Genomic DNA, 16,006 nt, shown 5'->3' with positions numbered 1-16,006 from the left:
GATTGTCCCTTGTGCATGTGTCAAAATGCATGTTTAGTCCCTATTTTCAAAAATTAACTTAGACCGTCTCTCATGTCGTTAAAAGTTGTACGCCTCATCCCTAACAAATGATTTTATTGCAGTTTTAGTCCATGTCGGATCTGAAATGAGTATAATGCCCATTGTGTATTTATTTTCTGATGAATTTAATGTTTTTATTATTGTTATTAACTTAAAAAAGAAAAAAAAACTACGTACCTTCCCACCTGTTACATTAGGTGTCTAAGTCCGTAACTATAATTAATATATATATATATATATATATATATATATATATATATATATATATATATATTGATAGTAGTACAATCATTTTGGGTTGCCCTCAAACCTAACAATTCGACATGAAGATTTTGGAGAGAGAGGTTAATTTATTATTTGAATAATAACTTGAAATAATTGATTTATTAATGTGTTATGAAAATAATATATTAATTAGAAATCATATTATTTAATTAATAATTAAGCAGAAATTAACTGAAATTAATTTTTGGATTAACTTGATTAATCAAAAGTGTATGGTTTATTTGGTTATTTATTGATAGTTGAGGAAAGAAGACTCTAGAATCTCCTTTAGAGAGGTGGACGGAATTTTTTAGGGAAGAGTGAAACATCCCCAAAATACAGTCTAAAAAAACTTTTATTTTAAATCATTAATAAAACCATAATTATCATTCAACATACAAAAATCGTAAATCGTGTATCTCGAGAATATCATAACATTTGTCATATACATCAAGGTATAAACATCCCAGGCTGAACAAATGGTGTGTGCACTGCAATTATCTCGAGCTCTTCCCTTTGCTACCGAAAGTACCTGAAACCAAAACTGAAAATTGTAAGCATGAAACTTAGTGAGTCTCCCAAACTACCACATACTATACACATAAAATGCAACTAGGAGATACGGGCCCCGTCCACTCTCATGGAGATTCGGGTCCCGCCCACACTCCGCTGTCTAGGAGATTCGGGCCCTACCCACACTCCATTGTCTAGGAGATTCGGGCCCCGCCCTCACTTCGCTGTCTAGGAGATTTGGTCCCCGTCCACACTCCGGTACTAACATGCATACAAGTATCACACAGACAAAAAATATATCTATTTCTATCAAACAGTTACATATCCATACTCAAATAATACTACGAGATTCGGGCCCCGCCCACACTCGCCTACTATGAGATTCGGGCCCCACCCGCACTCAGCTACTAACATATCACGTATACGGGCCGACCTTGGTGCCTTAGACTAGTTCCTACTGAAGGAGACTCACCTCATAGTCTCACACTGCTGAAGTCTCGCAGACAAAACTCTATACTGCTCAATGATAGATTCTCAAACTGTCAACATCAAAATAACACTCAATTAATAATTAGGTTTCAATACATAACCATAAGTCCATGCTTAGGGTAAAAGACTACTTTACCCTTATCTTAGCTTGATTCAAGCTCAAGGCCTAATCTAAAGGCCCAAAAGTCAAACTATGAACCAAAGCCCAACATATGGCCCAATTTTCCAAATTGGACCCAAATTCCTCCCATGGTCTTACCTTAAGGCCTAACAATTTATTTTGGTCCAAACACTTGGCAATCCACTGGTCCAATATCTCATAATCATCAAGGTCTAGCTATGGCCCATCTATGGCCTAATTTTCCCAATTGGGCCCAAGCTTGTATAATGGGCCTTATCCTTAAGCCCAATCCAAATATTCTAGTCCATATATTTGTTCTTGGATGGCCCATCAAGAGCCTGTTCACTAAAACCCAACAGAAAGGCCCAACTTAAGGCCCAACCAAAATTAGGGTTTCTCACATGAAATGACGATAAAATGAGCGTCATTTGTTATCCATTCTTACCCACCGCTCTCTTGTATGGTGGAGGGTTGTTAGCCGAATGAGTTTGATAGGACAATTAATTCTCATCCTCCTTAATAAATGAAGGTTTTTTTTTGCCACATGTCAATCTCTCATGAGTTTTGACACTTGTCATTTTGTGGTATTTTTGAAATAAATATTATCCACTTGTTAATTTTTGATTTATTTCAATTTTAAAAATTGAAGTCATATATTTATATATGTAAAGTATTAAATATCATATATATGATATTAAATTGCAATAAATATGTTTTTTTTTTTATTTTTATTTTAAAAGTTTTACATTAAAAAATATTTTCTGTTTACACTTTAATTTAATATTTATTTATTTTAAATAAATCCGTGTAATACACGGGTCTCACACCTAGTTAATAAGTATAATGCGATTAAAAAGTAACTAAACTATTTTTAAAAATCTCACTCTTAGCTACTTTAGGAAAAATGTGAATTTGTATGTTATTTCATTAAATTGCACATTACACTTTATAAGTCGTTAGTGGAGCATGTGTGGTTAACCGGCACACTAATGGGGGATTAATTAAAGAGTGGTAGTGGGTGTCTCGAAAATTATCGTTGATTAATGGAGCCCATGTGGTTAACCGACACATTAAAACGAGATGATAAATGACATCGAGAGTGCCAAGCTAATTCGCATGGTTGTTCACATCTCGTTTGTGATCCTCGGCATCCCAAACACAAAAGTGAGAGCATAATCTGAGATTAAACATGTCATCAATTAGATTCAACGAGTTTCAAAAGATCTATGAGTTTCATAATATTGAAATTGGTAAAAGCCTTACCTACCCAAAATAGATTCGAATTTAATTACGACATCCCTCTTCAAAATCTGAATCGAAAATATGGATCCTAGCCTCAATTTAAAATTTATGGGTTAATAATTAGAGATTAAAATCAACTAACTTGAATTCTCTTTTCTCCTATTATAGATATCGAGTCATGACAACAATGGTCTTCCTTATTCTTGAGGAAATAGTTTTCCTCTTCTTCAGAAGATGATCTTCCACTTTCAGATAAGGGTGAAAATGTTTTCTCTTCTTTGGGAAATGGTGGAACTGGACGTCATGCTTCTTCAACTCTTCCTCCTCCTCTTCCAGTGACTCTCCCCACGTCACGTTATCCTCGAGTTGAAAGATACGAAACTACTCAAGCCCTATTGGCATGCAGACATCAAGACGGAAAATATGTGTGTGTGCATGTTTTGGAAATGAAATCGCACATTGATAAACTGGATAGAATGGGTGTCGTTTTCCCAAGGGAGCAAGCCATTGATTTGGTTCTCCTTTTGCTTCCTAAGTCATATGAACAATTTATTGAAAACTTTTATATGATCAACCTCTACGTGACCCTAATTGATCTTAAACATATGTTGATTGTTGCTGAAGCAGATTTGCTTAAGAGCACAAGTGAAGCAAAAGTGTTTGAAGGATCTAATTCCATAATTTCCATGGACATTGACAATGGTGGTCCAGAAAAGATTTCTCTTCCCAATTGAAAAGGATCGACCAATGTTAAAATGTTTGATTGTATGGTAAAGAGAAATGCTAGTTCTAAGATAGTTCCATGTGCTAGCCCTAAAAAGTCTATATGTTTCTATTTCCAATTGAAGGGATATTGGTTGCACAGCTGCCCAGACTACCTGAAAGATATTAGAGATGGTAAAGTCAAGTCATGTGAGTCTATTTTAGGTACATCCATTATCTAACTCCATTATTTTAACAAGTTCCTATTCATAGACTCCTAATACATAATGTGATGATCACATTTTGATGTTTTGTAGGATCTAAGAGAAATAAGGAAGCTTAAGAAGATTGAGTTGAATCGGATTGTGAGAGATGGACTTTGGTCATAGGAAGCTACTGCTTAGGAGTTATGATAGTTTAATATATTGCTTAGGAAATGTATAGAAACATATTTTTCATTTTTATGCATTGTAAGGACAAGTTCCAAATTTTTCGTTTATTATCAATAAAAGTGAAATTTTGGTTTATATAGTTGGTTTACTTTATATTTCCTTACAATGGCATTTAATGAAAATGTTGGTTGCATTTCTATTATTAACAATATTAATTGTGGATTTGATTCTTGTTATATCACTTGTGGTAATGTTATAATTGACTAAGTGATAAGGAATCCTCATCACCCAAGTTTCAATTGGACAGAGACCTGGAGTCATGCAATTTGACAAACTGGATAGAATGAGTGTCGTTTTCCCAAGGGAGCAAGCCATTGATTTGGTTCTCCTTTCGCTTTCTAAGTCATATGGACAGTTCATTGAGAAATTTTATATGAGCAACCTCGACATGACCCTAATTGATCTGACAAATATACTGATTGTCGCTAAAGCATCAATGCTTAAGAGCACAAGTGAAGAAAAAGTGTATAAAGGATCTAATTCCAAAATTTCTATGGGCATTGAAAATGGTAAAATGGTGGTTCAGAAAAGATTTCTCTTCCCAATTGAAAGGGATCAGCCAAGGTTAAACTATTTGATCGTATGGTAAAGAGAAAGGCTAGTTCTGAGATAGTTCCATGTGCTAACCCTAAAGAGTCCACATGTCTTTATTGCCAATTGAAGGGACATTGGTTGCGAAGCTGCCCAGACTACCTAAAAGATCTTAGAGATGGTAAAGTCAAGTCATGTGAATCTACTTTAGGTATATCTATTATCTAACTCCATTATCTTAACAAGTTCATATTCATAGACTCTTAATACATGATGTGATGATCACATTTTGATGTTTTGCAGGATCTAAGAGAAAGAAAGCAGATTGAGTTGAATCTTATCGTATGAGATGGACTTCGGTCGCATGGTTCGATGATCAGATTTTGGAAGCTACTGCTTAGGAGTTATGATAGTTTATTACTTAGGAAATGTCTAGAAACATAGTTTTTATTTTTATGCATTATAAGGACAAGTTCCAAAATTTTTGTTTATTGTCAATAAAATTGAAATTTTAGTTTATCCAGTTGGTTTACTTTATATTTTCAATGACATTTAATGAAAATGTTGGTTGTATTTCTATTATTAGCAATCTTAATTATGGATTTGATTCTTGTTATATAGCTTATGGCAATGTCATAATTGACTAAGTGATAAGGAATCCTCATCACCCAAGTTTCAATTGGACAGAGTCTTGGAGTAATGCAATTTGAATTGCATAATGTATGAGAATGTAGATCTTTGGAAGATTATGACTAATTCATTGATCACATGTTTATGTGATTCAAAGTGAAGGAATAATAGATCTAGTACATGTTGATACGGACTATTTAGATCCACCATAAAGGAAGATAATTTTATTCATCATGATTTACTGCTGTTTCAGTAAATATGGTTGTGTTTAGAAGATTAAGCATAATTCTGATGATTTAAAAAAGTTTCAAAGAGTAGCAGAATGGATATGAAGAATCTATTAGGTAGAAAGATAAGAGTTTCTCCAATCTGAAGGGAAAGGAAAGTACTTTAGCATCATGTTTTATGATCATCTTGATGATTGTGGAACTATATCACAATTGATCCTCGAAGAACATCTTAGTGCAATTGATTAACTAAGAAGAGGAATCGAATATTGTTGAAATGGTTCAATTGAGAGATGAGTCATACTTCATTTCTAATCAAGTTTTAGAGCCATGATCTAGTTACTACACATCATATCTTGAAACTTATTTATACTAAGTATGTTTAAAACACATCATGAAATGTGGATTAATAATGTTTTCTTACTCTAGCACATTTGGAATTGGAAGTTGTGGTGTTTTTGGTTAAAACAAATGATAAACGAAGACCAATTCTATGAAGTTTGTTCTTTTCAAGAATCCACACAAACCTTTGAATATTTGTTTTAGTTTGTCAGGGAATGTTCTTTGAGAGAAGAACTTATATGTCAACAAGTTAGTGGGAGTCTTATTGATCGTGAGAGTTTCAGGAGTCAATTGAAAAATAAACCTTTTAGTTATCACTAGTATACGACCTGAGGATGATAACCTATCATGTTAAGTTGAGACATTATTGTTTCTGTGAAATGCTTATGAGTTATATGGTTCTCATTTGACTGCAAAAGCAAAGCATGTTGGTAAGTGAAAGTACATTGATCTATATGGGTGAGCTACTTAACAACACAGATGTAACATTCCAAAAATTTTGACAAATTTTAAACTTTTCAGAACAACCCATTTATTTACAAAAGTGTTTACAAAAACATGATCTCCAAAACATGATGTAAAATCAGAGTCTCCCTAGATCCAATCCCTTATAAAACCAAGGATGTGTAGGGTCACGCCTTCGCCTTGCCACGAATCATTTGAAGAACCTGAAACCATAAACAAAACTGTAAGCACAAAGCTTAGTGAGTTCCCCCAAAGTACAAACACACAAACAAATAGCACATATACAACAACAACAACATACTATGGGTCCAATCAACCATCGGGTTGGAATACCCCAGGCCCTTCAACCATCGGGTTGGAGTGCCAACATACTATGGGTTCAATCATCCTCGGGATGGAATACCCAGGCCTATTGAGTGATACACAAAGCAGTGCAATTTCACCACATGTCATACAATCATATCGGTTCCATTCAACCATCAGGTTGGAATACCCTAGGGCCCAATCAACCATCAGGTTGAAATGCCCCCGGTCTATTGGCTTACACACGTAGCAGTAAAACCTCAACCGCCAATAAGCATATAACCAGTCAACATACAATCAAGTGGATCTACATATCACTAAGTATATCAACATCCTATCTACCAGGATACCAATCTAACAAATCATAAAAGAATAGCAACATCCTATCTACCAGGATACCGATCTAACAAATCTACCATATCACTATAGCATAACATGCACACCAGGATATCAATCCAATGGGATAACATTGGTGCCTTCGAATTGCAAGTACAGTGAGGAAAATTCACATCCCAAAATTCAAGACCAAAAATTTCATTTTTAATTAAGTAATTATAAAACCAATAGTTCAAAAACATTCATAATATCATCCCATGTCAAAACCAATATGTCACTAATCAAAACATGTCATAGTAAAAAAAACATCAGAGTATAACTCCCAAAGATCTCATGTGCCGAAACCATGGTGTGATGCGCTGCAATCATGCCGACTCCTTTCCTTCGAAGAAGAGGTACCAGAAACCAAAAATGAAAACCGTAAGCACAAAGCTTAGTGAGTTCCCCCATCATACCACATACCATATAACAAATACATTTCCGAGCATATCTGGGTGTTGGTGCCTTCGACAATTATCATAAAGACAATCATCTCTACTATAAACAATTACTAGTGGGCCAACATTGGTGCCTTTGACCCACTCATACAGGAACTGTGTGTGCAAAAATCGTATTCCTCGGATGGCTCGAGACTCCTCTCCCTAAACATAGCAAGTCCCTTAGTTAGTTATTGGGCCCAAGTATGTCACACCCCGAAACCTAAGGCGGAAACGTTCTGGGGCAGAGGACATCATGTATATCGCAACCAATGTACATAGTAAGCATAGTAAACACAAAACAATACATTACATAGAGTTATTACATTTGTTTGAAATCAAAGTGTTACAAGTGTCATACATATATATCATATGAACAAAAGTTAAGACGAGTCTTCAAAACGCTCCGTCTTCTCCAAAAGATGGCGGTGTACCTGTCTAATGCTGACCTAAGAATACAAGCAGTTTGAAAATCAACATAAAGCTGGTGAGTTCACAAGCGGTTTAGTTTTGAAAAGAATGAGTTCCCTTTTGGTTTTCTGAAAAAGACGTTATTTAAGAAAATCCCATATTTTCTTATATAAAAACAGTTTCGTTATTATTCGTTACACGATTCGTTTATGAGTAGATATGTTATCCCAGGAAAATCCCATATTTTCTTATATAAAAACAGTTTAGTTTTCCATTCGTTACACCATTCGTTTACGAGTTGTTATGTTATCCCAGGAAAACCCCATACTTTCCTAAACGTTGCGGTTAGTTCTTAGTTCGGATTTCGATGTACTAGTATCTACCATACTTATAGTATTAGTTAGGTATTCTGATATCTTAGTTATCCTACACTCGAATGTCGATTATCTACTCTACTTAGTTGTATTTTCGAATATTTGGATACACTCAGAAACGTACATTAACTGTATATTCGATGTTCTGGTGATTTCCAAAAGAGTACATTAGACGTATCTTCGAAACTCTGCCGACATCCAAAGGCATATGTTTTCGAAACTCAGTCGATGTCTAGAGGCGTACTTTCGAATTCGTATTCGTATTCGTATTCCTATTCCTATTCATATTCGTATTCGAATTTGTATTCGTATTCCTATTCCTATTCGTATTCGTATTCGTATTCATATTCATATACCTATTTCTATTCGTATTCGTATTCGTATTCGCATTCGTATTCGTACAGTCCTAACTGTACTTTCGTATTCGTACTGTTCCTAGTTGTACTTTCGTATTCGTTCTGTTACTATTCTAAGACGTATTTTATTAGTATAAATCTTAGTTTATGATTAGTATGATTCCTTTGCAAATTATAATATGTAATATAGATTATAAGAACTTTATAAAGGAATCCACATATAGTCTGAAAGTTTACTCTGCAATTCGAACCATTGGTTAATACGATTTTTGATAATAAAAGCATACAATATATGAAACATTTGAACTGAAAATAATAAGTTTAAGTACAAGATTTCCTTTTACTTTTGCTTGTATCCCCCCCCCCCTGAAAACATTTGAAAAACATGGAAAAAGGGTAGGGGTATGAACTCACCGGTTGAGGAACGCGTCAGTTTGGATCCTAAACGTCAGTCTGGGGCTTGCAACGCACAAGATTCCTATGTAATTTGAAAAGATACACATTTGTATCTAATTAGGATTTGAACTACTAATTAGTCGAGGATATACACTTCTAGTGGCGAAAACACTTCAATACAAGTGTTTGGAGGGACCCGGGTGACATCTATGGACACATATAGCTTGGATATGGAGTTTACTCTTCAAGAGTAAACTCCCAAGAGAGTTCACAGCCCTAGTGACCCACTCCCCATGAGTTTACGGCCGTAAACTCATGGTGGGGTGTTCTAGAATGTTAAATGGCCTTATCTCATTTGAGGGTTAATTCTAGGTTTGGTTTTAAGGCATTGGAATGTAGTTTGGGCATTTTAAGGACCATTTGAGGAGTTTACGGCCGTAAGCTCTTATGTACCCATTCAAAATGTGTTTTGGTGGTCCTAAGTCAATCACATATGGTTTCAAGTCATTTTACAAGCCAAGGGGTGAATTTAGGGCACCATTTAACCCATTTATAGGAGTTTACGGCCCAGGAACCCATTCTTGGGGGGTTTACGGCCGTGAACTCCTAAGGAAGTTGTTTTCATCAAGTTTAAGGCTTCTAATTCGTTTGTGGTTGCTTCTAGATTTTAGTTCAAGGCTTAGGAGGTGTGTAAGTGGCAATTTAACACCTTAGAAGGAGTTTACTACCCATGAATGGGTGTATACGGCCCAAGCATGTTCTTGGGCTGTAAACTCATGTTTACTCCTCTAATAACAAGTTTAAGGTATTCTAAGTCCATTCCATTAAGTCTATAAGCCATATCTAAGCTCCAAAGGTGTTTTGGAAGGGTTTTAAGGCTTAAAAACCCCACTTATATGTGTTCAAGGCCTAAGAATGTTCCAGGGCCGTAAACACATGTTTATGGTCATAAATCATGATTTGAACATGAAATTGAAGGTTAAAGATGCTAATCTAAGGGTTAGGGTGGTTACCTTGATGATTTGGAGCCTTAATTTGATGATTTTGGACTTAGAGTTTGGATTTGAGGAGAGAGGTTAGAGAGAGAGAGAGTGTGTGTAAAAGCTTTAAATGAGGCTTAATCAACTTTATATATGGTTCGGGTTTGTTACACGGTGGAATTCTACCCGATACCGACGTTAAACGGGGATTTTGGTCGCACCCGATTAAGTTGTCGTAACGCGGCGGGACCAAGTTTAAAAATTTTCAAATTAATAATTTGGGTCGTTACATGAGTTTCTAGGGATTTTGGACACTCATGAGATTATAATAAACATATAAATTTAAATAACTTAGCCCAAAAACGAAATCAGAACGAATTGCTAAAGACGGGTTTTACGGGCGGAACGGGTTACAACGATGGAACAACTTCGGGTTGTCACATTATCCCCCCGTTAGAGGGAATTTCGTCCTGAAAGTCAAAGATTAAGATATATATCATGAATTGAAAAGAGGTATGGATGAATCTACTGCTTCGGGTCGTCACGCTCCCAAGTGGAATCGGGTCTCCACTTGACATTCCAGCGAACCCTCACTATCGGGATGCGGATTTGTTTCGTACGTTTGATCTCTCGATCCATGATCTCAATTTGTTCTTCCATGGGGGTTCAGTCTTTCGTTGATTTCGGTATCATCAAATGGATTACTAGGGTTTCGTTGGGCAGGCGCTTCTAAAGATTCGAGACGTGGAAGACATGATGGATATTACTAAGTCCTTGAGATAGTCGAAGTTTGTAGTTAACGGTTCCGATTTTGAAGGGGATTTCGAAAAATCCGATGTATCACGGGTGCAGTTTTCTGCACTTCCCAAAGCATATCATGCCATTCTGGGATAAGACCTTCAACAGGACATAAGCTCCAACAAGAGGGTATATCTTCATGTGGTAGAGTAGTGATATTGCCATATTTATACCTATTTTTAGGCAATATTTAAGTACATTTTTATTAACAAGTTGATAATATGTTTAGAATAATGGTACTTATGACTTTAAATTGTTATTTTCAGTCAATTAAAAGTATTTTCGAAGAGAGGGACCAAAAGTGACAATATGTAGAACATGGGAGACTTGGAACACAAGAGATGAATAAATCCACGAAAATTACTAAACCCACGACGTGGCATGATAATTCTAGAAGATAAAGATCGCGCTATGGAGGAATCCTTGTCCGGTAAGGATAACTTGGAGCCCACGACGTGGCCTGGATAGCCACGACGTGGCGCGAGATTTTGGAAGCTATTTAAGCATTCTTGATCATTACGAAGAGGAGGACTTTTTGGCTGAAGAAAGGAGTTCCAGAAGGCGATTTAGAGCGGAAGAAAGGTTCTGGAAAAGGGTTTTCAACACCAAAAAGAGTAAAGGTCCACATTTTAGTTAATTAGGAACATGTTTTCTATCACTTCAATTTGTGTTAGTTTGTTAGTTGCTATGATGAGCAGCTGAATCTAGCTACTCTTGTTTAGCTAGATGAAGCTTCCAACTTATGAATAGCTCAATTTTTATGGATTTATTTAGTTGTTAAAATTGCTTGTGTTTGATTTGTATAACCTAGCATGCTTATGTTTGTTTATCTAATTGCTTGATTGCATGTTCTGTGTAGCTTAGTGACCATTAACTGCATGAACTTGTTTACCTGATTATTTAGTGAACATTGAATTGTTAGAGCTAGGATTGACCAATCTTAGTTAGTAATTAGAGTAAATAAGCTTAGCTGTGCTAGAGAACGTGTATTGTGACTATAATTACGTTTATATAACAAATCTTACATAACATATTTACATTCATAATTAGTTCTGTGTTTAATTGTGTGTGAACATACATGGTTTGACATGAATTAGTTAATTATTGGTAAAGTTAGAACTAAATTACTAATACAATTAAAACCAACTTGATAACCCATAATCATTAGCTAGCCATAAGGAAGAAGTGGATTCAAACTAGACAAGAGTGTGTTTTTACTTATTGAATTTGATTTAAGTTCGTCTGATCTTGTAAAATCAGATAAAACCCCTTTTAAACTTGTTAATAATTAGGTTAATTTAATAGTAAGTAAATTAATTAGTAACACCGTTCCCTGTGATCGACACCCGACTTACCCAAGCTATACTGTAATCTGACTAGGTATACTGCCTACAAGTGCATAGTTAGTTTAAGTTTGTTAGGTTATAAATATTAAAATTAGTGGGTACTTTCGTGCACATCAAGTAGCTAAGGTTTTGATGATTCTGAAAGAAATTTCTAGGTAGGTTTGCGATAATAACCGGCGGGACCCAAGAATTGACAGGTTTCTATGGGTATCTTCGGTGTCGACTAAGTCTCTATCGCCTTGATTTTTGGAAGGGACTACGGGTATAACTGCTTTGCTTACTACATGACCAGGGAAAGTGGTTTGACCGAAGGGCATCAATACTAACTCGTAGTGACCATATCGAGTCGTGACCACTGTCTTGGACACATCATCCTCACGGAGGTTTGGTTACGAGGTAGTTCCAGGGATTAGGTCGATGCGATACTCGATTAGACGTTCGGAAGGAATTTCTTGGGAAATCTTCGGGAAAGACATCAGGGAAAGAGTTGCAGACTTCCCGTTTCCCGATAATCACACGGACAAGGAATGCATGGCACTCCTTTCAGGGAAACTTTTTAAGCTTTGATGCACGAAATGATGCGAAGGTTGGATTTAGGTTTGTTGCCAAAGATCATGAGAATTGGGTCAGAGGAAAGATTTATACGGACGACCTTTTCGAAACCAAGAATAACAATATGAATGAGACTCGGTCATTACATGCTAATGATAGCATCAAAGCATTTCATGAAAAGTTTGCCATTTGATCGAATGAAAAGAATAATCGTCCGAATTAAGGATACAACCTATGGGTATGACGTTAGCGTTCTCTTTCTCACTGGTTAGCCATCTTGACGGTACACGTTTCGGTTACTAACGAAGGATTAAGTTTAGAAAGGTGTCTGAATGGATAGTTAGCATATTTTCTTTCAGTGAAAGAATCGAAAAGGATTACATGCATAAGATTCATCGAGGAGGAATATACTTGTGGCAACGGTGGGGTCGGTGGCTGCCTCATTTTGTCCTATAGCTAGGACTTGCCCGGTGTTGCCAGATGTTGCTACCTTAGGGCAGTTTCGCTTGTAATGTCCGACTTCCCCACAACTGTAGCAGGACTGATCGATACCCGCTCCAGAAGCTTGACTGGTTGATTGGGTTGGTGCTCTGCAGCTTCGCGCGAGGTGACCCTCTTGGCCACAGTTTTTGGCAAAATTTCTCACGACAGGGACCAGGAATGCGGTGGTGGAAACCGGATCGGTTACACCATGGGAGAATACCGGCATATCCGGTGATAGGTGCTTGGGCTGAGGAAACGATACTAGAAACAGCAGCAGGGGTAGTGGCAGCGTGGACTGCCACTATCTGTTGTTTCTTTGAGGACTCCAGGAAAGACTGACTCTTCTTCTTCTTCTTCTTCCAAAACTTTCTTTTCTCACCACTCTTCTCTGTCAGCTCAGGAGTGGTGGCTGTTTCCTCTGGGTCATCGCTATGGTCGATCAAGGTTTGCGCTAGGCATTTGGCGCTGTCATAGGTATCCGGCTTCGCAGCTAAAACGTTCCCTTTGGTTGGCTGGGTCAATCCCCAGATGAACCTCTCAACCTTCTTACTCTCCGGGGTAACCATTCCCGGACAGAGTAATGCCAGGTCATCGAATCTGGATGTGTAGACGACGATATCGGAACCCTTCATCTTCAGGTTCCAGAGTTCATGATCCAGCTTCTGTATTTCACCCCGAGGGCAGTATTCTGCGAACAGAAGTTCCTTCATAACTTCCCAACCCATAGCATTTGCTACAGGTAAAGTTAAGGATTTGACTCAGCCGTTCCACCAAGTCAGAGCTTTATCGGTGAATGTGCAGGCGGCGAATTTCACCTTGTTAGATTCTGAACAGGCACAGATCTCGAAGATAGATTCGATTTTCTCTAACCACCGAGTTAGAGCAATGACAGCCCTTGTGCCATAGAAGAATGTGGGTTTTGCATTCATAAAGTCCTTATAGGAACACTCCTTCCGGTGTCCCTGGCTACCTTCCTGGTTTTGGGGCTGGGGACCACCTCCTGAACCACCGGGGTTTATTTAAGACATGGCGGCTGCCACTGCGGCAACAACGGCTGTCTGGAACACGACAGGATCAAATTGAGGAGGAGGTGGTGGTGGCGGAGGGTTGTTATTCTTTGAGCTGGGTCTTTTCCTAGGAGGCATCTTGATCTAGAATAGCCAGGAAAAAGAGGATCATAAGTCCTCTGAATTGAACCAAGAGATATGAAACAGGGGATATCTCATTAAGACAGATATAGAATTTTATTAAGCGATAAAGCAGGAAAGAGTTATCAAAGCAGATAAATTATCGCTAAGGGAATGATCAAGGAACAATGCTTGAATGAGGATTTCTACAACGAATTGGCTCGAGAAATACTCCCATAGTATTTCATGATTCGTTGAAACGACGGCTCGTTGTTTGGGGTATTGGGTAAGTTTTAGGCATGCTGCATACCACAGTCACTACCAAGCACATGTTGGTCGTGTCTCGAATGAATATAGTTGGCCAGGCTATATTGATCCTAGACACGACTACATAACTGCCCAGGTTTAACCGCAGCGTACAACACCCATTTACTTATGTTTTGTTCTACTTGTAGTTACGAATTTCGACGGTTAGGTATACTTGTATACTTTTGAAAATACTTGTACTTTAAGGTATACTTTTAGTTCAGAGCACTTAGGCCCCTTAGTGTTTATAGTCTTATACCATGTAAAGTTTGGTATACTAGTTCACTATAAACCTGGCTCTGATACCAATCTGTCACACCCCGAAACCTAAGGCGGAAACGTTCCGTGGCGGAGGACATCATGTATATCGCAACCAATATACATAGTAAGCATAGTAAACACAAAACAATACATTACATAGAGTTATTACATTTGTTTGAAATCAAAGTTTTACAAGTGTCATACATATATATCATATGAACAAAAGTTAAGACGAGTCTTCAAAACGCTCCGTCTTCTCCAAAAGATGGCGGTGTACCTGTCTAATGTTGACCTGAGAATACAAGCAGTTTGAAAATCAGCATAAAGCTGGTGAGTTCATAAGCGGTTTAGTTTTGAAAAGAATGAGTTCCCTTTTGGTTTTTTGAAAAAGACGTTATTTAAGAAAATCCCATATTTTCTTATATAAAAACAGTTTAGTTATTATTCGTTACATGATTCGTTTATGAGTAGATATGTTATCCCAGGAAAATCCCATATCTTCTTATATAAAAACAGTTTGGTTTTCCATTCGTTACACCATTCGTTTACGAGTTGTTATGTTATCCCAGGAAAACCCCATACTTTCCTAAACGTTGCGGTTAGTTCTTAGTTCGGATTTCGATGTACTAGTATCTACCATACTTATAGTATTAGTTAGGTATTCTGATATCTTAGTTATCCTACACTCGAATGTCGATTATCTACTCTACTTAGTTGTATTTTCGAATATTTGGATACACTCAGAAACGTACATTAACTGTATATTCGATGTTCTGGTGATTTCCAAAAGAGTACATTAGACGTATCTTCGAAACTCTGCCGACATCCAAAGGCATATGTTTTCGAAACTCAGTCGATGTCTAGAGGCGTACTTTCGAATTCGTATTCGTATTCGTATTCCTATTCCCATTCATATTCGTATTCGAATTTGTATTCGTATTCCTATTCCTATTCCTATTCGTATTCGTATTCATATTCATATACCTATTTCTATTCGTATTCGTATTCGTATTCGCATTCGTATTCGTACTGTCCTAACTGTACTTTCGTATCCGTACTGTTCCTAGTTGTACTTTCGTATTTGTTCTGTTACTATTCTAAGACGTATTTTATTAGTATAAATCTTAGTTTATGATTAGTATGATTCCTTTGCAAATTATAATATGTAATATAGATTATAAGAACTTTATAAAGGAATCCACATATAGTCTGAAAGTTTACTCTGCAATTCGAACCATTGGTTAATACGATTTTTGATAATAAAAGCATACAATATATGAAACATTTGAACTGAAAATAATAAGTTTAAGTACAAGATTTCCTTTTACTTTTGCTTGTATCCCCCCCCCCCTGAAAACATTTGAAAAACATGGAAAAAGGGTAGGGGTATGAACTCACCGGTTGAGGAACGCGTCAGTTTGGATCCTAAACGTCAGTCTGGGGCTTGCAACGCACAAGATTCC

Source organism: Lactuca serriola, chromosome 5 (genome assembly GCF_051521515.1).
Source record: "Lactuca serriola cultivar US96UC23 chromosome 5, Lser_US96UC23_V15, whole genome shotgun sequence".
Classification (NCBI taxonomy): Eukaryota; Viridiplantae; Streptophyta; class Magnoliopsida; order Asterales; family Asteraceae; genus Lactuca; species Lactuca serriola.
The sequence above is the reverse complement of the archived record's forward strand: the minus strand, read 5'-3'. Positions refer to the sequence as shown.